Source organism: Hyposmocoma kahamanoa, unplaced genomic scaffold (assembly GCF_003589595.1).
Source record: "Hyposmocoma kahamanoa isolate Upper Pololo Valley unplaced genomic scaffold, ASM358959v1 78, whole genome shotgun sequence".
Taxonomy (NCBI): domain Eukaryota; kingdom Metazoa; phylum Arthropoda; class Insecta; order Lepidoptera; family Cosmopterigidae; genus Hyposmocoma; species Hyposmocoma kahamanoa.
In genome coordinates this window covers 4,780,795-4,803,021 of record NW_020653945.1, presented here as the reverse complement: position 1 = coordinate 4,803,021, position 22,227 = coordinate 4,780,795, and the positions used below count along the sequence as shown (strand labels likewise).

The following is a 22,227-nucleotide window of genomic DNA, read 5'->3' as shown; positions in this document are numbered from 1 at the left end:
ATGAACCGACTTCGATGATTTCTTTGATTCTTTGATTTCTTTTTGTTGGAAAGAGGGTACCCCAGTAGTGGTCCCATTTAAATTTGAAGAAAATATTCCACCTCTAAGGGTGGCAGACTAGACTAATGACTTTTGAGGTTGAGGTCGATCTTTTTAGTACTCTGTACACCTCATCCAAATAACTTCCTCTAGGTCTTCCTCTACCTCTCCTTTCTTCGATCTTCTCTTCTATGGCGCTTCTAAGAAAATTGCTGTGACATATCAGACGCCCATCTTTTCCCTTCGGTTCTCTATAGTCTTTAATAAGCTTGTTTTTTCTTGCACTATTCTTAATACTATTATTATTTTCTTGTAAGACTGGCACTGTAGCTTACTAGCCTAATATCTACGTAGTGTTTAGCCTGGCTAATTCCGTTTCCAGTTACTACTTACCTATTATAAATCTTAGAGAATAATAAATCTTCCCAAGTTGAATGTAAAAGTATATCAAACAAAGACCTTCTTTGTGCGGTGAAGAATTGCTCTTATGTAATTTGACATAAAGACATGAAAGCTAGGAAAGTCATCGGTCAAAGATTACCTTTTGGAGTTTAGAGATGAGGTATAACGTACTATGGTGACTAAAAAAAATATTAAAGTACCGGCACGTTATGATGGCCGTTTTGACGTTTGTCCGCTCATCAAGTTTCATATTAATTCATAACTACGTCGAAGGAGCTAATTGTTGTACATTGTTGTCAATAATCATCTACCCCTTGCAATACTAGTTATAAATCTAAAAACTTAGATGCGACTCGCATTTGATTATATTTTTTTCGATAATGAAATGACATTTGACCTCACTATTGTAATCTGTCAAAACGGCTATCATAGCGTGCCAGTACTGTAGGTTAGGATTTATAAACATAGTATAACTCTTATATCTCTGCTATACAATCTATTATGTTATTAATTATGGTTTGATTGGTCACGCGGTGAATGTGCCAGAAAACGATAGGTAGGCCAAACGTTATTAACATTTAAATCTATTGAATATGAATAATAAGAACGTGCTATATAACCACACTCATTACCTGAAATCAGACTAGGGAATTTCATGTACTATGGGATCAGAGCAACGGAATTCAGTGGAGTGCTATCCAGAACATCCATACCAAAACCAATTTAGGAAAGTTTATTTCCCAAATTCGCCCTACAGGGAATGTATCTGGGACCTCGGCTTTCAGCGCCCACAGTAGAATGTCGCTGCCCTGCTTGTCATAACTAACGCATTTCCATTTCGGTAACTTTCGTGTTATTAAGCACCTAAAGTTTTATTGTCACCTAAAAATATGCATGTGTGTGAAAGATGATGTAGTGACCAGGATAGAGAAGGGAATACTTCGACGGCTTAGTTGTGTAAAAAAATGGATGTTAGTAGATTGAGAGCACAAATTTCCAACAAAAAAAGAATCATCAAAATCGGTTCACAAATGTCATCGCGTAACATTCATACAAAAAAAAACACAGTTGAATTTTGAGAAGCTCCTCCTATTTTTTTAAATCTGTAAAAAATAAACTGACTATACAAGATAGAGTTAAGTCCTAAAAGTACAAAAATTATAAAAGAGTACCAATATTACATTTGCAGTACCAGATACATCTCTAGCAGATCTAGTAACATTGAGAGGTGACCAAACCAACGGTTATTACTGTTACAAGTGTACCATATATATTACGAATGGCATTATGTAAAACGTGACCAATGCTTTTGCACAACATGGACCGTGTTATGGCATCCTGACAATCATAATGCGCTGGCGCACCATACAGCACTAATAACGGTTACAAATGGACAAAACAGTTTGTTTATTTATGACCGTTATATTTTTATGCTATAATTCTTAGTTGATGATGTAGTAAAAGAAATTAGACATGTATGATATTGTGTGAGACAACCTTGGTAAAGTAGTTGTGCACTGCGACTATTACATGACGAGCTCCCTGGCTCAATTTTTGGTAAAGTAATTTAGGAAAAAAAACTTTTTAAATCTCTTGACTCTAAATTTAAATGTCTTTATTCTTGTAAAACACAGCACAGGAAATTCCCAATTAGAGACCAGATACCGAAATAATAATTATCTTACAAATATGCCAGACTGACACATCAACTACCTATTATTAGTAGCAGTAGAGGTCCTTGTGAAAGAGTTCGTCCAGGGAAGTACTGCCACCTTACCTATTTCTGCCGCCAAGCAGTATTGTCAGCAACACTGTGCCACTCAGTGCTTTAAATCATAAAGATCTGAGGGGCCCTGCATTGCGCCCGTCACCCTTAGACATAAGTTGACAAGTCCCATGTGCCTGTAATTTTACCAGCACCCTTACCATTCATAACCGCAATGGAATAATGCTCACATTACTGCTTGGCGGCAGAAGTAGGTAAGGTGGCAGTACTTCTACTGCTGCTACTATCAACGGAAATCATGCGAAATTTAATAAAACGTTATCATCCCCTACCTGCCTACTTTACAGGTAGAATATTTCTTCAAATTTAAATGATACCACTATTCTGCTAATTATTAACCGCGGTTTAGTTAGTGGGCGGCAGTATTGAGGTACTCTCTTTTCAACAAAAGAAAAGATCTGAATGGTTTCACAAAATGTCGGAGTAACATACACATACATACACACTAAAAATACAGTCGAAATAAGAGTCTTCTCCTTTTTTAAAGTCGGTTAAAAATAGATCAAAAGCGTTATTGCATATATTCAGAAGAAACAGTCGAAGAATTTAAATAAAAGATTACCGACAATTAATATCGATTCTCCAATAAACTATTGCCGACTTTCTTTTTAACTAATGAACTCAATGAAACTAATGAATCAAATGGACGGTCTACATGCATTTATGAAGTAATTAATCAAACTAAACAATACTTTCCTTCTTTCACTATGTCAATATCGATTAATCGATCGATTAACTATAAAAATTAAACTGGTTTATAATTCTTGACCTACCTACATATTGTTCGGATTTTAATCACTTATCACGGGCCATATTTATTAATTTATCAAATTCGAATCGGTACCGGTAAATCGGGCCGGTACGATTAATCGATTATCAACTTTCTATGTCCGATTGTGAATCGTGAATCATTATTAAAAAATGCTACACTTTTTATGATATCCGTCTTCGTTGAGAAAGCGATTGTTAAATGTATGATGTTTTAAACCTTTAACTTCCCATTCAAAATTCTTAAAGGAATACATTTGTATCTAGAAGTTTAGGTTTCGCGTTTGCTGTTTGGTTTTTCAAAACAAACCAACGTTTTAGTTAGATTATAGGTCCCTGTTTACAGTCAGTCATGACCAAATATGAGCGATTTACATGCCAAAAAATCATTTCATTTCCAATAGTTTTTTTATTTACCTTTAAAATATTTAACCAGTGCTTCCAATCTCGCTGTATTTCCGCGTCCCGGGAAAAAGTCGAGACTCGGTGCGATCTCGATAATCCCGGGAGAAATGATACTTTCAGACTATTTTACAAGTAGGTTTCCATGTTTATATGTTAAGCGTTTAGGTCAAAACATACCTTTTTAATCAAGTTGTTTATTAACTCAAATTATAAAAAATTTAAAGTTCGTTGATTTTTATGGTGGGCACGAAAGAAACAAAGGACGTATAGTATAGTTTCAGATAATCGAGTATATAACCAGAAATAGAGACGAAATAAGGGTCATCTATCCCTGGCAACTCAACAGGCAAATGGGCCTTATATCACTTTTAAAGATCAACTCTCGTTTGCACTGAAATCACAAATTAGAAAGCTGAAATAGTACAGAGCCAATAACTGACCTGTATGTACGTCTCCGTATATTCCAAAAATATTCTGTATTTATTGTAATAAAGATAATATGTCTAACTATGAGCGGCTGTTCCATTCGGTGGTGTGGGAAAAACAGCAAAACATCTAATTACAAAACAAACTGATTCACATTTCATCGGCAATTAAATATGTAATTTTTAAATTGTCGTAATTCTCTAATGTCTTAATTGTCATTATAGCAAAGCTCAAGTTAAACTGGTCGATTAGAAGTAAAAAGTAAATGGACGACACCCGTCAGTTGTTTCGAATTTGGGCTGGCCAATCGGAGCGCAGTTATCACCGTAATGAATGATTGGCAGAATAGTTTTCTAACTAATTAATAACATTTGGTGTCTATTTCTGGTTATATACTCGATGTTTCAGATAGAGAGGACTTGTGCCTCTACCATGAGATTACAGTGACAGTTTCGCTAACTACTACGTAAAATTATTGGTATACATAATGTTGTTTCTTCTTGTGGCGCCCCTAGCGGTCTAAGGGCGCTGTATACAGTAAATAATAATTTGTTAAATTATAATTTGCCATACAAAATTGTGAACTAATTTACGCGGTTGCTAGCGATAAGCATCACAGTAATAGATGTCAGTAGATTTTATTACTGTCGTTCTTCAATCACCACAGATTCTTGGTAGGTACTACACTCGACTCTATATTGTTGTTGTGTAACTAGGATAAAAAATAACTGGGTGTAAAAGTGACTTAAGTCTCAAAGTAGAAGTAGAAGCCGTGTTAGCTTATGGCTTGACCTACCACCACTCAAGCAGAGGTCCGTGGATTTGAATCCGGGTTCGCATCTCGTGGGATTTTTGGAATTCATGTGCGAAATTTAATTTGAAATTGACCATCAGCTTTTCGGTTAAGGAAAACATCGTGCGGAAACTGCTCGTTGAAGAAGGTTCAGTACTCGGAAAACATGTGAAGTCCCCAATCCGCATTAGGCCATGGCGGACTGTGGCTTAAACCTTACCCTGAAGGAAGATCCGTGCCGCACCAGTGGGACGTATAAATTGGGTTGACGATGAAGTCTCAAAAATCGATGTCACGATAAATTTCCGAGATCCAGATTCCCGCTATGCCGCCCTAATTTGCAAAGAACACTTCAGTTCATCACTGAACCGGATAGACCTTGAATCTCATAAAAATGTCTTTATATTTAAAGTATTCAATAAGTTCAAAATGGAATGAAACGAGAGAAACATTATACACTCTCAATCTAGCCCATTGTGGCAATTGAGAGGCCGGTGTCAGTGTGTCAATGGTAGAAAGTAAAGGGCTCTAGGAACGTGATGGATGGCCATATATGGCCCTTAATTATTGATTTTAACTCCGACGGTTGCTGGAAGATAAAGGTCATCATACGTTAGATAGTAATTTTAATTTTAATCAAGGTTATACAGGTTGTAACAAAAAGGTCGCAAATGCGGACAAACCTTACCCGTCATTGACGGTCAATCTTTTTCTTTTAATTTACCAATTCAGTGTTGCCGTTTAAGTATTATATTCGGTAACCTATCGCAAACTCGAATTTATTTTTTCCGAAATAACGTTTGTTCGAATTTTCATTACCCTTGATGTCTTGGATGTTTATCGCAAAGACACGATTAGGTTCGGTTAGGTTAGGTTTAGTTAGATGTAAAAAAAAAAGACATTTTCCTCTCAAAATTACTTTCGAGGTTATGAAAATTCGAGCAAACGTTATTTCTGGAAAATGTTATTTCGGACTTCTGATAGGTAACCATTATTTTCACTACAGTTTAAACGTCTGGGTCTTTTCTAATTATGATTTTTTCTACACATTGATAGTGTTTTATAGTTGTGTCTGGGAGTCCCATATTGTTCAGTTTCTTGTAAGGTTAGACGAGAACAAAGTCATTAGAACAGTTAATTACCCGACTACTTTATATTGTTTTAATGAATTACGTATATTTATGAACTGAACATTTGAATCCATCCGGTGTACTAATTATGATTAATCAGAATCTATTGTATTTGTTCAATATGCAGCATTTTTTCAATCCTAAGATAGCCTGAAACTAATTGCTACTTAACCGTAAGGCCGCATATTGTAAATTGGCTTACTGTTCTGTGTTGTCATTGTAATTATTATTGTAATTAGAATGTGCAATAATAGTACATTGTGTCACAAGGGCTGTAAGTGGGCAATTACGGACAAAAGGACGTATAAAAAGCCCGAACCGATAGTAAGGCGTGTAATGGCCCGAACGTTTTTTTTTTAATACCAAGTGACGGGACGAACAAGTCCTGTGCCTGGTGGTAAGCGAAACGCCTGTCCATAACAGTAGCAGTGCCACTCAGAGCTTAAAATCGCAAAGATCTTATGGGCACTGCCACTGCACCCGTCACCCTGAGACATAAGTTGACAAGTTCCATGTGCCTGTAATTTCACCAGCACTCTTACCTTTCTAAACCGGAGCGCAGTAATGCTCACATCACTGCTAGGCGACAGAAATAGGTAAGTTGGCAGTACTTCCCTGGATGAACACGTTCACAAGGAGCTACTAAAGTAAACTAAAATTGTTAGTAACAATGTAAAGATTTGGTTTTCATAGTTTGCCTTTTATTTTAAATCATTGATTGACAGAATTACCCTGGTTCAGACATCAGACTACGGAACTCCTTAACTACTTACAGTGGAATTATCGTGTTTGCACCATTAATTTGGTTTTGCCGAGTAGACTAACAAGTTTACAGGTCAAAGACAAAGTCAAATAATCATTTATTCCATAGGTAAAATTTTTAAGCTATTGCTCGTTCACTACGCTGACCTCCCTGGGAAGAACTATCTCGAAACTATAGGGATTGCTCTTTTCAAATAAACTTAAATGCTGTGGAATACACTGTGAATCCCAATTGCGTGGTATCTAGACTCATGTTGTCTTTCCATACATCTTTATCTAACAAATGCTCTTGAATTTTGTAATATGACTTTTCAATTAAAATACCTTTATTGTAAGTTTTAAACTTAGGAAATGATAATCTTAATATACTCCGTAACCTTGCCGTAAAAACGTATTACGTACACGTACGTACGTACGTACGTATACGTACGTTATTTTATGGGGAACTGTATACATACGTTTTTACATACGTTTAGCTTAGTTAAACGAAGTCGTGGTACCATGAGTTTGGACTTAGCTTTAAGGTTAATATTATGGATATCTAATTTCTTATTGAAATGATGTATATTTTTACGGGCATATAAAATATTTGAATAAAATAAATGTACTGTGATGCCACAGTCATCCATATCAGTTTCTTTAAACTTGTCTCTGAAAGAAAGCAAACATTTCTTGTGTTTTCTTTCCGTGACTTTTTGGTACACTGTTTTCCATCGAAGTTATGTTTCAAATTCCAGTTCTTTACCTTACGCGATAAGTCTATTGCAATTTACCGCGTCTTGTGGCAACAAACCAATAATTACGCAATTCAGTACGGCAATTTCACTGTAACATAATGTACAATTTTAATTACCAACAACTCAATCAAGCGTATTAACCAGTTACGGTCACCCACTGTGCCTTAAATTGAGTAATATTCGTTACCGAAATGTATTAGGATAGAACAATGAATATGTAATCAAACGGTTATTGTTGTAACTCCTTATTGGTTAACTGTATACTGACAATAACATGTGATTGTTTGTACTTTCACTTTGGCCTTGTGAACCTATACAATGCCTTGTGATGTACGTGGAGTGCATGTGAGACGAACAGGAAAGAACTAGTGATAAATATTACCATTACTTTTTATATTCTTTATTGCACCAAATAAATACAACAGAAATATTAAAAGAGATCTCTTCCAGCCAGCCCAGTGAGAGCTAAGGTTATAAGCGGGCAATAGCGTAAGAGAGATTGAGAAAGAAATGTAATAAACTGCATAAATTATATAGCATAAAAAAATATCATTACTTATATAAGTATTATAATGAATATAATGTAAATGAAAGTATTATAATGTTGACTAAAGATGGCAGTACTTCCCTGGACGAATTCTTTCACAAAGAGCTCTGCATATTTATACTGCTAATTATAAATTATAAGTAATGGATTATTAAAGAAACGGTTCGTTGCTCTTTATAAAATTCAAAAAGAAATTGTCTTACGTGTTACAACGCTACAATCCAGACCACGTGCAAAGCTTGAGCATTTCCCATAGACTAAGTACCCATTCTATTTACCGACATTTAATTAAAATAATATTGTCTCTATTAAAACCACTTGACCTTTAAATAATAGCCGCTTAATAAAGTTTATTGTTCCGCTCGATCACCTTGGCTTGGCGATCGCATTGTCTTTGTAATTATTTTGTTTTGACTTTACTAATTTAACGTTTACGATTACTCATTCTAACATTTTTTTGTTGCCTCAAGTCTTTCGTGGTTATGATATGTTCCTCATTTTATTCAAACCATTCGTTTTTATTTGCAATACATTTTATTGACACAGATATAGAGTAGATTTACCTAAACTTTAGTAAAGCTCATTGAGTGAATAATACCTCCTTGGGAAATTCCGGAGTGATTCAAAATAAAAGGCAAACAATGAAAACGAAATCTTTACGATGTTATTAACAATTTATAAAAAGTACTACCACCTTACCTATTTCTGCCGCAAAGCAGTAATGTGAGCATTACTGCGTTCCGGTTTTGAAGGGTAATAGTGCTGGTGAAATACAGTCACATGGAACTTGTCAATTTATGTCTCGAGTGACAGGCGTAGTGGCAGTGTACCTCAAATCTTTAGATTTAAAGCTCTGAGTGGCACTGCACCTGCTAAGGACAGGCGTGTCACTTAACACAAATTGCACGTCTTGTTCGTCCCGTCAATGACTATCATAAAAAAAATCAAAACCATTTTCAAAATAAATGTCACTTGCACCTTTTTACTTTTCAACCGTCGATATACAATGAACGGGACAGAAAATAAGAATCTTACTGAGTGGTTTTGTAAATCTGGCGATCTTTTTGTGTATTGTGTATCGAACAATATCTCATTTATGTCTAATTACATGCTTCATGTGCAAAAGCCAAAATCACAAGTACGTTACATCCGTACAAATGCTCTAAAACATTTTAAAGATCGTTCCACGTATGCTATGTGTCACTTGACCCCGTATTTTTATTTTCGCATCTCACAAATGCGTTTGCTTTTACTATATTGAAACTGTGACGGTCACCCATTGACCGCTCTCTCTGAACAATAATGTTGTCAAATGAGTTGTTTGTTGTGTTACGTTTCTTTCATTGACTTACTGGTTTCTTTGTTTACTTTTTCCTTTGTTTATTTTTTCTTGTGACTTTTATTGGCTTTTGTTTTTAACATGTCTATTGTCTTTGTCCGTAACCATAGCGACATTCTGTAGTAGAATTATGAATATATTTCATTTTACAAATGTACATTATATTCCAAATAAACATGCTCCCAATGCTCAATTGACCTTCCTTTTGAAGGATCCGTGTACAGAAATCGCGGCGAAGAACTGATATGTCCATGTCCATAACCATAGCAACATTCTCTTGCAAAATAATAATGAACATGTTTCATTTTAGTACATTAGCAGGTAGATACATAAAAAAAGTAAGAAAGTTTATGAATACAAAATTTCCCCGAGGGCCTTACCCTGGGGCATCGTGACCAGAAGGTTGGCAACATTTCCCCTTTGAATTACTAAACTTATAGCGAAAATAACGTCCAGACTTGTGGTCACCGGAGGCTTCTCCGAGGCGATCCCACAGCTTGTTGGCTAGAAATTTCACCTATGGCCCCCAGAGACCCAAGGTTTCAACCGCAAAAGACACAAAGCTGTAGCACTGAGCAAGGTTGGCGTATTTCAGCCTTTTGCTGTTCTCGGTCGCTCTGACCACAGAGCCTGCGCCGCCCACGCTTGCAAAGACATGGCAGGGGGCTATAGTGTCCACACACGTTGCGTCCCACACTAGCTGTCTCCCTAGCTTCTATGGACCGACAGTCATACCGTCAGGCCTCTTACCATCACTGCGACAGATGCCAGTGGGTTCGAGAACTGTCAGCACTGGTGAAGGCCCGTACGATGATGTTATTGAACGCTGCGTGTCAGGATATGCGGCCAGCGCCTTGAGTACACGTGAAGCCATGGTGACCAAACTCGTCAACGGCATCACCACATGTGCATTGATGGGGGTGGACTATTCTTGCCCCCAATCGGAGGCAGGTAGCTAGTGTGAGAGAAAGACCGTCTAATAAATAAATATATAACAATTTTTAATGGCTTGGGGACAGTTTTCAAACGTTTAAAAGAAAATATAATATTCAGCCAAACATAATCCCACTGCCACAAACCTCCTCTTCCAATTAGAGGTTTTGGCCTGTACTTTCCACGAGGTCCAATATTGAGTGGGAACTTCATATACCTCAGACAATTTGAAATTACCTACCATTTTTGTAATAAAATTATGATCAAATGAGTTTCAAATAAAAATATACTTATGACTCAAAACAAACTAATTACGAAACAAGTTTTTAACTTAGCTCCGATTAAATTTCTCCGAACATTAACTACCCGTTAAAAATGTGTAAAAGTTTAAATAACATTTATAAAATACTCTAAACTTTGCTAAACGCATCCGGAACTTTCTCACGGGGATTAATTGAATCGATCAAAATGTTTGGAAGCACGCGATATAACAATTACACAATCGCATGCGCATGCGATTTCTGAAGATTTAAAGCTACAGTTCACTCCGTTATTTCCTTTGTTATGGTAGAAATACGCTGTTTGTTGTTATTAAATATTGTGAGATAATGATGATCATGTTCTTGGAAACTAGGTGTAAAGATCGACACTTCTTTTTATCAAATCTTATAAATAGTTACGTCGATAAACTAAATCTTAAAGGAAAGATACTAAGTTGTCTCTAAATGAAGAAAAAAAATTTTGTTTTTTCCCACGAATTTGTAATCGATTTTCGTGGGATTTGTAAAGAAACCAATTTAGAAAACTTCATTTCTCATTTTGGTCATACCGAGACTCGAACCTGGGACCTCCTCATCCAGCGCCTACGATATAAACCGTTAGGTCACTGACATCGTCGCCATCGGGAATGTAACAATTTTTTCGTATATAATAATTAATAACATACGCAACAAGTCTTCCTGGTGCTAAGAGACTCGCCTGTCCATAGCAGCGCCATTCAGAGCGTTAAATCGCAAAAATCTGAGGGACAATGCCACTGTACTCATCACCCTGACATAAGTTGACAAGTTCCATGTACCTGTAGTTTCACCAGCACCCAACAGAACCGGAACACAGTAATGTGAGCATTACTGCTTGGCGGCACAAATAGGGCACTTCTCTGGACGAACTCTTTCACAAGGAGCTCCTACTACTGACTACACTTTGCAGATATACAACCACTCAGACCATAAATAAAATCATTTGTCCTCCTCCCATTAAATCAACCTTTTCTCGTCATCCATAACAATGTCGTGACTACCCGCAATTTAAAGTTTCGACAGCGTTTGTGGCAATAGAATAATGGCGAAAGCTGTGGGAAGCGGACACCACATAACTATGGTAACATCTTGATACTCATTGCACAATCACGCCATGTTTTACTCTTTAGGCTTTACATTTGGGACCAATTATTTAATGGCATTTACATTCTTCGAGAAGTGAGAGTTTTGGAAAAGTGAGAGCTAAGTACTTTTGCCAAAGCGAAAATTAACATGAATATGGATCAAAGTACTTATAGTCTGTCTTTTTTGAAGATGGAGTTAAATGACATTTCATAGCGCAAAATTGTTACCCACTTGCAAGCAGGTAGTGATTGCAGATGTTGCAGTCGATTAATATTATATTGACTATGGATTGCATGTTGGTTACGCTTGTGCAATACATAGCCGAATTTGTTTCATGTGAGTCATCATTGGCCCATTATTCGTCCAACTGCTGGGCACATGCTCATTTAAATTGCCAATTTTTGAAAATTCATACATACGTATACTACATTTAGAACTATGTCCATTAAAATGCAAAGACGAGACATATTTTATAGTTTTTCATTTTAATTTAATATACATAATCAAATCCGCCTGTCTTTATTAAAATGTATATGAATAAAAATTTATTTCCATACCAGTAAGCAAACTGTCAAAATAAGAATAAAGAAGATAATAACGCAATTAGTAATTATTAGAACGGCAAAATTTTACAACCTTTCACAATGTATAGATAAAACTGTCAACAATAACTACATGACTGTTTAAAATTTTATGAAAACTGCAACCCTGCAAATATCATTTTACTCCGTCTTCAAAAAAGACAGACTATAGCAGAAATGTTAGGGCCAGCTCAAACTGGCGAACGGCAAGGCATTACAATTTACATAAGGAAACACACAGCATGTACAACTTCCTTAACACTATGTACTCCCGTTCTCCGTCCGATATCCGTCCGAAACAGTTACCTACTTTCAAATAATTAATACTCGACCAAATTTAAAGATAATGTCAAGTATGAAGCTCCATTCGTATCAAGCGTCTTTTAATATGGTCGAGCATTACTTATTTTTATGTTGGACGAAGACCGAAAGTAGACGTCCAGGAACGACTGAAAATCAGCGTTTGTCTCGCCCGAGTTAGACATATTGCTGACGTCGTATTCTTTTCCTTTTTGCGTCAATATGCACACTTACTAAGTTAAAATTACTCAGTCACTTGTTGTGTTAGTCTTAAGTATTAGATTGAAGAGTGCATTACTCAATTTAATGAACTCCGAAGCTAGTGCTACAGCATTGAAATTTATACCTAATTCCCATTGAAATAATATAAAAATTATACATTGGTAAATTTAACGTCCTCTACCTTCCCGTCTGCCGGTTTGCTGTGACCATTATTTTCTACACATAAGTATTATAATAATCCTAACTAGACATATGTGATACGATGATGAACTAGAACGTAAAATCGGCGTGACAGATAAATTTATTTTATTGAAAAATCAGCTTCTTTGTTAATTATTAACTAACTACTCGTATATTTCAATGCAATATTATCGTACAATTAAAATAAATTACGGACCGTCTGTCATTTATGAAACTGCGTCATGTCTTCTCGTGACCACTCCCGCGGTGCCAGAAGACCAGGCTTTACAATCAATGCGTCCTGCCGGTCATGGCTTACGGAGGCGAGACGAGGAATATGACGGTCAAACTGGCTCACAAACTACACGTCGCTCAGCGAGCTATGGAAAGGTCTATGTTGGGTATCTCGTTAAGGAATCGGCATAAGACTAAAGTTGTGGACATCATCCAGAAATGTAGCAAGTTGAAGTGGCACTGGGCTGGCCACATCTGTCGCTGAACCGATATCCTGTATCTTAGAATAATAACGCATAGAATGATAGTTTCATATCAAACGAACTGTCACAAGTGAGGCAAAAATCAAATTCATGTAGGCTAGTTTCAGTAGTAGGTTAATTTTCGGTTTTGGTCTATTTTATGTTTGTCTGACGTATTTTTACACTCATTTACAGCACATTTCGTCATTTTTAGCTAAAATTCTTGATCTATTCGCGGTGCAAGTTGACCTTGAGCACTGAAGGCCCGCCCGCTCGTGTAGGCCCTTTTGGCGCGCGTCAATTTGCCTCACTTAGCGTGTGCGGACTAGGTTTCTATGCGTTATTATTCTAAGTCCTGTATATTAAATAGTCATTTGTCCCACGGCAACGCGACACGGAGGGAACTTTGTGTTTTTATTTAATTATTGTTTTTGTTTTTCACAGACGTTCGATTTAGTAACAGGGCCTACACATCTGTTGAAGGGTTAAAAAACACTGAATATACAAACGCTATATTTAAGCAATGTTGTAAAAAAATTATGCCACGCCGCGCCCCGCACGATGCCGGAACCGCGCGCCGGGCGAAAAAACCATCAAACACCGCCGCCGACAATTTTACAATCGGCGCACATGTCTAATTCCAACTATAAACGAGGTTCGCGAACCTCGCTTCTAATCTGAGCACAATTATAAGTATTACCACAATGCTCCAATCTATTAAAAATCCTCTCGCATTTGTTAAGACTCCAAATTGATGATAGTTATTTTCGCAAACGCACGCTGGAAATCTGTTCTTTACATTTAATGTTGAAAATATTGAAAAGGAGTTTTCAGTACCAAAAATTTGCAATGTAGTGGTAGAAGGTTTCGGATACCAAAGACATTGTAAATTTAATCGTATTATGTATCAGTATTGCGCAAAAACGCATGTAACAGTGTCTTATTTCGATCCCTGCTTAATCAATATGGGGCAACAAACTTCTCGGTTTTTATCTGCTATCTATTTAAGTAGTAAATAATAATTTCTAAGAAATTTGTAAGAAGAACGAAATTGAAAACAATGTGTTCAATTTCGTTCTACTATTATTGTCAAATATCCTCTTCTTTGTATACATGTACACGTCTATGGGCATACCGTATTAAAATTCGTGACAGATTTGCGCATGCTTCCCCACATTCTTTTGTTCCGGCTGTGGTATGCGCCGGCGCAGAGTAAGCGAATATAAGCATGTCCAATGTCCATTGAGTCATACGACCTCGTCTGAGGACATGCCGAACTTGCTTACTAGAGATGTGTTAATGAAATTTTAGTCCCTTTCGAATTAGGGATGTGACATTAAAATAGCTGTTATTTTATATTTAGAAAACGTTTTCTGGGTGGAAATAAGTTAGGGGAAAACTTTTTATTTTTGCAAAATGACTTCGAGTGTGCTAAGAGCTGTCTGTCACCATTCAGTCTCTTCATTCTCTCACTACTCACTCACACTTCCCGCATTATCTTCTGCACTCCAGTCATTCACTCTTTGTATGCTGTTAAATTTGTAATGTTTCTAATTAGTTTATTATGGCTATGGCGGAAACTATACATTAACGAATGTATGATTTTCGACATATATGTATAACATAACAATGCAAGTGAGATGGTGATAAAAAGCAAACCTATATAATAAATAGTTAAAAGTAAGCAATGGACAATGTACTTATAAATAATCTTTTAATGCTAGTTAGTTCTTATTTATTAGCCTCTTAGTTGACGTACTTTTAGCGCTATAAAACATTATTAATGACAATCTGGTTATTAATGAGTACCTTTTATTTGTAGTAACAACGTGGCGACTTTTTAATTGATTTTAAGTTAATCTCCTGTTTTTTTCAGTTTACGACTCGCGGTTTTTTTCATTTAATGTTGTGTCAAATATTTTTTTACTGCCTGTATTTTTATCCAGGGCAAAGGTAGGAGACTATCTATAGGTTTTACCTAGCTTGGGCAGCTGGCTTGCACGTCTAAGGGTCGTAGTCTAGAACTCTACTCAATACTTAAGTCAGGACTTGAGTATCATTCAAAGCACTAGAAATCATACTCAAGTCCCTGCTATTAGGGTCGTATTTCCAGTGCTTGTGTTTCCATTGCAATCCTGACTTGAGCATTGAGTAGAGTTCTAGAATACGACTCTAAAACTTAACTATATTAATGAGAAAAATTACTTTTACAAAATAATTTTTCGTTTTATAATATGAGTTAATAAAGAACTTACTTGTATATTTGTAAATTTTTAAAGAGAATAACCGATAATAGTAATAATTTCGTCACATCTGTATCGCAACAGAAGCCGTGTCGTGATCACTGACTCATAACGAGATGCGGTCAGGGCTGAGATACAAGTCAAGAACCACTCATTTGCACTCGAAAAATTATTCATTATGATTTATGCAGTTGAGTGATGACAGGTCAATGGTTATGAAGATGAATTTAATTGTATTTTGGTACCTCCACTTCCTTACAGAAGGTGCTTTTTTTGTTATTAACTGCCTATTGACCTCGGCTTTTGATTTATATTTCTTTAGGCAACTTTTGACAATTTGTATACATTTAATTGGGAACGCCGTACTTGCTTGCTATTATTGTTTGTTTCTTTTAACTATACGTTTTTGTGATAAGATTCCGGAGCGTAATAATAAGATTGTAATTTTCTTAAGTTTAAAACTTACATTAAAAGTATTTTAATTCAAAAGTAGTATTACAAAACTGAGAACCACGTATTAGATAAAAATGCATGGAAAGACGGCATGGCTCTAGATTCCACGCAAATTTGAATCAAAGTGTACTCCATAGCATTTAGGTTTCTTTCAAAAGAGCAACCCCGATAAATTTTTGCTTATTCTTCTCAGAAAAGTCAGCATAGCAATGAGCAGCAGATTAAAAAATGACGTTCTCAAGTGTAAATTTATTTTACCTATAGGAATAAATGGATTTTGACTTTATTGAATAACACAAAATAATAGGAATATGGCGCGGCATGCAACAGCATATTTTACGGCACGAAATTTTTAACTTAAGCCTACAGTTTTTTTTTCCAAAAAAGGTTGTATGTTATATACATGAATGAATTCCCGAAGTCTAACACATTTTCTTTACGATCAATTTAATATTTGCTCTCTTTCCCTTTTTTGTACGGAATTCCTCCGCTTCAAGATTCTTACATCCATAGTGGGCTCACATTTTAGCATATCCGTTTGCATTCCTGGGCATATTATAATAAAGAAAGCTCCAACCTTGGCTTTCGCAACTCCCACGGGTGGACCGGTTCGGATAAGGAACTTAAAAAGCAGCGCGTGCGCTGGCTTCACTTGTACTTGCACTTACTTGACAGTGTTGGAATAAAGTAGGTTATTTTATCTATATTTTAATTGTACAAGTATGGTTTCCTATTACGCTTACAACGTCTTAAAGATAAATACAGCTACTTGTGTCATATACACAGCAGAAACACGACACGTCTCTCTATTAAAGATTCGATAAATTAATTGGAAACCAACAATTTTAGTAAAACAATTGAGATTGTAATCGAATGCAAAAACATAGTTACATAAAATGACAAACTTTATATCGATAACAATTTTAGTACAACACTAGAACCAGTCATGCACGCATTCTTACTGCATTCCTTGTCACGCGTTCAAACGGCCAATGGAACGCGGTCCAGTCGTATCTTTACTCAATAACCAAAGGATAATTTCACATCGTTACAATAAGCCCGGCTAGCTCAGTCGGTAGAGCATGAGACTCTTAATCTCAGGGTCGTGGGTTCGAGCCCCACGTTGGGCGCACTAGTCATAAATTTTTTTTACATTTTATGAAATGAAACATTACATTTCATATCATCTTAGATTTTTGTGAATTTTTTAAACAAATTTTTTCGGATGTAAATCGCGTATATTTGTTTTTCAAATGACTACGTCTTTTACAGGTCCCATGGTTACGGCAAAAATATAAGAACCTATAAAGGGCCCGGAACGTTGTTTTGTTTGAAAAAAAAAAAAACAAATGTACGCGATGTAGACTTTTTCAAAATTTATGTGCGAAATTTTATTTGATATTTATCGTGAGATTTTCGGTGTAGGAAAACATCGCAATGAAACCTGCACGACGATGATGGCTCTCAACCCTAAGAAAACGTGTGAAGTTTCCAACCCGCATTTATATATTTTTTTATATTATTTGTACTTCTGTCACATTTACGCATATCTTATAGACTAACATACATAATAATAGAATAAAAAACTATTTATTTACACGTATGAACCTCGACGTGTGATGGAACGTGGGTGTCCGGTAACCGGCCTCGGAAACGTCGATACATGACACACTTCGGCCACAATTCTTCCTTCATGTTAGACACAAATGAATTAAAATTCATAATGTGGCATTGGGTCAGCGTGGCGAACTATATGCCCTTAACATTGCCACAGAGTTGACCCGTGCCTAACAGTGGAACGTATATATATGGGTTGATAAAGATAATGGGTTTAATTGCCAATTAAACATGTTTTAACAATTTATTCCGATTATTTCTCCGGTTACACAAAATTTAGGTGATATCCTACTTGTCTTCTACCTCATGAGTATGAAGTAACATACATACATATATTTTTTTTTTTTTCATACATTACTATGGATGTACAACACAACAATTCGTCAATTACATGTATTTAATAGGTCTGCAGATACAAGAACCAATCATGAACATAAGTAAGTTTGCTGTTTTTATTATCGACTTTCAATTTTAATATCGCTTTCGATTTAATTTCCCACCTGCGTATTCTCTTATAACTTATTTCTCTCACAATACAAACAATGACCTAAGTAAATCAGCTGATAATCAAATGGAAAAAGAACATTTAACACGCGAGCGTCTCGGTCGGTATGGCGATGAATATTCAAAGGAAATAAGGAAAAGAAAGCGTAGGTTTTTGTGTTCAGTGAAAACAAGTACTTAACTTACCAGTTTATTGGTACTTACTGTACTTCTTGCCGGTACCGGTGGCAGTCCCTCTGGGCGTATTTAATTTCTAAGTTACGTACGAGTATACATTTGTGAACGTAATTTTTTTATTTAAGAAAGCATTGAGATCCTTTGGAAAACGTGGAAACCAGGGGGGCTACTCTCAATCTCCGTCCGACATCTGTCCGAAACAATTACTGTCAAATAAGTAATATTCGACAAAATTAAAAGACAAGTATTCAGTATGAAGCTTCATTCGCATCACGCGTCTTTTCATTTGGACAAGTATTGCTTATTTGGCAGTAATTGTTTCGGACGGATGTCGGACGGAGATCGAGAGTAGACCCCACGGAACGAATACGAATCGAAAGTAAGTAAATGTAGAAAAATTAATTTTGTATGTTGTCAGGCCGGTCATTCTCCGTCCGAAACAATTACAGTCAAATAACTAACACTCGATCTAATTACAAGACGTATGATGCTAATGAAGCTTCATACTTGACGTTGTTTTCAAAAAAAGGAGGAGTTTCTCAATTACATTTTTTTTGTATGTATGTTACGCGATAACTCCGCCATTTGTGAACCGATTTTGATGATTCTTTTTTTGTTGGAAAGAGGGTAAATCCATAGTGGTCCCATTTTATTTGGAAGAAAATCATCCTAAGGGTGGCTGTTCACGCATGAAGATTCATTTTTATAAATAGCGCCTAAATTTTATTATAAGGAGCAATTATTTAATGGTTGATTTTGCTATTCTCCAATTCAAGGCGTTTTTCTCTCTCAATATACTTTGAGTAGTGAGAACCGATTTTTATTATCTCCTGTGTCAAGTGCCGTATAGTGGCAAACTAGGGGATGAATCCAGGTTTGCACACTTTCCGGTCACCGATGTCAATAAAACTTGGCAAATAGATGTAAATCCACGTACTTTGGAGGTCGGTTGTTTTAGTACTCTGTACTGAGATTATGACAATGATTGTTTTGGACTGCGAATGAGAGCAGATCCCCTGAACGCAGTAATTATGCTCACATTATTGTTTGGCGGCAGAAGTAGGTAAGGTGACAGTACATCCAAAATCAAAGTACTTTCTACCTTTAAGTACCTAGATGAGACAAAAATGGAAAATGTCTTGTTGTTTATCTTTTTCTATATGAAACATATTTATTTCCTTTATATAATGCTGAACATAATTATTTGTAATAGCAGAAGTATTTATAAATAATTTTGTTATTGAACGTATAAAGAATTTAACTTACGTAAGCCCCCCATTACTATTTCTATTCTATAAATATACTTTTATGTTATTTTTAACGATTTTTACGGCCACAATAAAACGCAAACGTAAGAACATAAAACTTTGCGTAATTAGAGCACAGAAACAAATTAAAGAACCGGAAAAATCGTTTCATGCGATTTGTCAAAGAACACGCACGAAAATTGACTAACAATTTTGACAAAACATAAAATGGGCAATCGGACAACAATCAGAATAAAATCTAAAAACCAATCCTTCTTTCAATATTTTTGTGATATAATTATGATTTATATTATATCCATTATGGTTAATGTAAATACTTTCTGAAAAGTTATCCTAATCCCTATTATATCAAAACATTAAATTTTGAACATTGCAATTTCAAATCCGAACTATTCAAATCACTTTTTCTTTTAAAATTTGTAATTTTCGTTCATTTGTAGCAAAGCAAATTGCAGAGACTTTATTCTATTTAAATACTTTTTTGTGGTATGCGGAAATAACTATCAATATTGTAGGAAAATCAGAGACACGAATTGTTTCAAAATTTCGTAACAAAAATATTGTATCTTTTGCTTTTCCTCATCTGCCAATACTCTATTATTGTAACATGATTGTTTAAGCTTACGAAAACTATCATGACGTCATTACTTACGTCATGGCATAGTCATGTCCTTAAACGTAAATGTCTGAGGAAACTAGAAAATGATTTATTTGTTTTTTTTTTTACATTGACTGCTTGATGTGTATGGAAAGTATATAGGACTATCCACACACATCAGGACCGTGCCCAGGACGTGGGCGTTATGTAGTTTGTATGAACTGTGGGCCCGTCCCGGCACCGACCCGGACACGGACATGTGTGAACGTGTTGTATATGTAAATATTTTTTGGGCCCCTGACGGAGCACGGCCAGTCCACGTCCCGGGCACGGCCCGGATATGTGTGGATAGACCTTTAAAATGTTTACAATCAAGTACCTCGTTACCTATAATCGGATTTTTAGTTGAAGATATTGTTATCTGACAATTACTAATGTCACTTTGAAAAATAATGTTATCATCTTTATTGGTTAGTGATGATTTGGTTCAGTTCTCAATTAACGCATTGAAACACAGATAATCAAAATAAACCTTAAAGATTTTTAACTATTAACCTGATAAACAATATTTCATCTGTTTAAAGGTAAAACCACATAAGTGATATTTCTATAAAAAGTCTTTGTATAGCTATGGTAAGAAAATTACTATCTTTCTGCAGGTGAAACTCAATAACAAAAAAGCTATAAACTCAATAAGTGGTTTTATCTGCAGAAAGATGGTGATTTTCTTAGAACATGTACATAATTTGGAGATTTTTTATGGATTTGTGGAATGTCACTTATGTAGTTTTACCTTTAAGCAGACGATATCATCTGGTCTCTACATACGCGTACTTCTATGATTTTTCCGTTATTAAATTCTCGTTTTCTTTTTAATTAACACCTTATAAATAATTAAGAACTACGGATTACTGCTTTAAGACTATGTTTAGTCATCAAAAACTAGCAACCTACTAAACGTCAGTTCCTTCTTCTTCCTGTCCTTCTCCCACGCTAGGTGGGGTCGGCACAACATATATTTTTAATCTACTCTCCCCTATCAGCCGTCATGTTCATACTCACACCTTTCTTATCCATGTCATCTTTTACACAGTCGTTCCATCTTTTCTTTGGCCTTCCTCTCGCCTTATATCCCTCCACATTCATACCTAACACTCTTGTCGTCACATGACATTCTTCCCTCCGCATGACATGTCCACACCGCGTTAACTTATTACTCCTCGTCTAAACGTCGTTTACTGTTACTAATTACACCAAATCATATTCGAACCAAGTATACGTAAAAGCGATTTTACGATTTGGTTCGCGATTTAAAAGGAGTCGTTTTACCAAATTTCCTTTCGTTTTACATAAGCCCTGAACATGTGTGTAAGAGCCACCACACTTATTAACGCGGAATTGGCTTGGGCCAGTCAGAAAAATCTTCATATCTATGCAGTAAGAGCGAAAAGTCATGCGTTTCGATTCCGCTCGGACCGCCGACTTAGAACGCACTACATCCTGTTAGCAGTATTTGACATAATATCACTTGAACATTAAGCTTTTTTAACCGACTTCAAAAAAAAGAGGAGGTTCTCAATTCGACTGTTTTTTTTTTGTTTTTTTTGTATGTATGTTACGCGATAACTCCGGTATTTGTGAACCGATTTTGATGATTCTTTTTTGTTGGAAAGAGGGTACCTCCATAGTGGTCCCATTTAATTTTGAAGAAAATCATCCACCTCTAAGGGTGGCTGTTCACGCATGAAGATTCATTTTTATAAATAACGCCTAAAATTTAATGGTTGATTTTGCTATTGTCCTATTCAATGCATTTTTCTTTCTCAATGTATATTGAGTAGTGAGAATCGAATTTTTATTATCTCCTTTGTTAAGTTCCATATAGTGGCGAACTAGGGTATGAATCCGGGTTTGCACACTTTCCGGTAACCGATTTCAATAAAACTTAGCAAATAGATGTAATTCCACGTACTTTTGAGGTCGGTTCTTTTAGTACTCTGTACTGAGATTATCTTACCGCCTAACGTGATTCTCTTTATGGATGTCAACTAATGAATTAGGACCTTATATCGGCTTGTCAAAGTCGCAATAGTTGAAGCCATGTACATTGAAATTCTAATTATAGTGCCCGTAACCATATGGATACTGTCTAGTAT

At 35.9% G+C, this 22,227-nt stretch overlaps 1 protein-coding gene and 1 non-coding gene across 2 annotated transcripts in view; both read left to right on the top strand.

Annotated features, from left to right (window-relative positions):
• Positions 1-22,227, top strand: part of LOC113232883 — a 105,492-nt gene that overhangs the window by 70,964 nt on the left and 12,301 nt on the right. The window lies entirely within an intron of this gene.
• Trnak-cuu lies at positions 16,965-17,037 on the top strand. The gene has a single exon. It is a non-coding gene; the product is annotated as a tRNA-Lys (tRNA).